The 1,745-nt window shown below is 44.9% G+C and overlaps 1 pseudogene; it reads left to right on the top strand.

The window, feature by feature from the left end:
* Window positions 1-874: 874 nt before the first annotated feature.
* Window positions 875-1,307, top strand: LOC127195333 (ubiquitin-conjugating enzyme E2 D2-like; annotated as a pseudogene).
* Window positions 1,308-1,745: the final 438 nt, after the last annotated feature.

The following is a 1,745-nucleotide window of genomic DNA, read 5'->3' as shown; positions in this document are numbered from 1 at the left end:
TATTCTCCCGTGCTTCTCTCATCTAGAGTCCCAATAGGATGTCCTCCCCCCTGTCCCAGTTTCCTGGTAAGTGAAGGCTTTCATGGGACATGCCCTTTGGGCTATTATGCAGATATAAGTGAGTATATACCATTTGAGTCTTTCTGCTTCTGGGTTAACTCACTCATGATCATTTCTAGCTCAATCCATTTATCCACAAATTTCGGGAATTCCTTGTTTTTAATAGCTGAGTAGTATTCCATAGTGTATATGTACCACAGTTTCTTTATCCATTCTTCTACTGAGGGACACTTAGGCTGTTTCCATGTTCTGGCTATTATGAATAAGGCTGCTATGAACATGGTTGAACATATGTCCTTGTTGTGTGCTGGAGCATCTTCTGGGTATATTTCAAGGAGTGGAATAGCTGGGTCTTGAGGAAGCCCTATTCCCATTTTTCTGAGATAGCACCAGATAGATTTCCAAAGTGGTTATACTAGTTTGCAATGAAGGAGTGTTCCTCTCTCCCCACATCCTCGCCAGCATGTGGTGTCGCTTGAGTTTTTGATCTTAGCCATTCTGATGGGTGTAAGATGGAATCTCAGAGTTGTTTTGATTTGCATTTCCCTGATGACTAAGGAGATTGTAAAACAAGTTTAAATATTTGAAAAGCAATTGACTTTTGAGGTACAGTGGTGGTGGCTGTGGGGGCAGTGCCATGATGGCTGGGTGATGTGGTGATTGCTGGGCAGGCTCAGTGGGCCTGGGCCCTCAGCCTGCCCTGTCTTCTTCAGTCGACTTGTGGCTGCTTGTGCAGTCTGAGGTCCCCTCGCCCCTTCCCCATCGCTCCTCTTTCCCATCCCAGCCCCAGTGGCTGTGACCACCATTTTCCACCATGACTCTGAAGAGAATGCACAAGGAGTTGAATGACCAGGCTGGAAGTCCTCCAGCGCAGTGCTCAGCAGGTCCTGCTGGAGATTTACATTTCATTGGCAGGCTATAATAATGGGGCCAAACGACAGCCCCTGTCAATTCATTTCCCAATGGATTACCCCTTCAGACCACCTAAGGTTGCATTTACAACAAGAATTTACCATCCAAACATTAACAGCAGTGGCAGCATTTGTCTTGCTATTAGTCTCCAGCACTCACAACTTCAGAAGTACTTTTGTGCATCTGGTCTCTGGTGTGTGACCCCAATCTAGACGCTCCCTTAGTGCCTGAGATTGCTCAGATGTGCAAACCAGAGAAAAGCACAAATCACTTGGGAATGGTCTCAGAAGTATGCGATGCAATTAAATAAATTATTGGATAACCTCTACAAATAAAGCTGAGGGCAGTCTGAAAGAGAAGTCCTTTTGATTTCCATTTGACTGTTTTCTATGAGGCCACGTCTCATCCTCCTCATGTACCTTTACCTGACATGGCAGTGCTGCGTGTTGTACATACTTGGAACAGCAAACTAGAAATACTGTACTTCTGTACCAACATTGCCTCCTAGCAGAGACCTGTATGTGTGTGAGGGAAGCCAGTTCTCCAGGCCTAACCTAGATGTGAGACTAAAAGCTTTCTTTATTGACTTAAATTTGGATAATGGCCAAATGTGAGGGGTAGTGGGTACACAGTGTGGGAGGAGAAAAGCTCCAGTGACCTGTAGGGGATAGTTCCTAAGTGGAGCCCATCTAATCTTAAACAGTCATAAAAAGCAAGGTGGAGAACATGAAGCTGTTTCTGTATTCATTTCATCCTGTAGAACCTACAATTCA

The sequence above is a fragment of the Acomys russatus genome, chromosome 11, assembly GCF_903995435.1.
Source record: "Acomys russatus chromosome 11, mAcoRus1.1, whole genome shotgun sequence".
Taxonomy (NCBI): domain Eukaryota; kingdom Metazoa; phylum Chordata; class Mammalia; order Rodentia; family Muridae; genus Acomys; species Acomys russatus.
The sequence above is the reverse complement of the archived record's forward strand: the minus strand, read 5'-3'. Positions and strand labels throughout refer to the sequence as shown.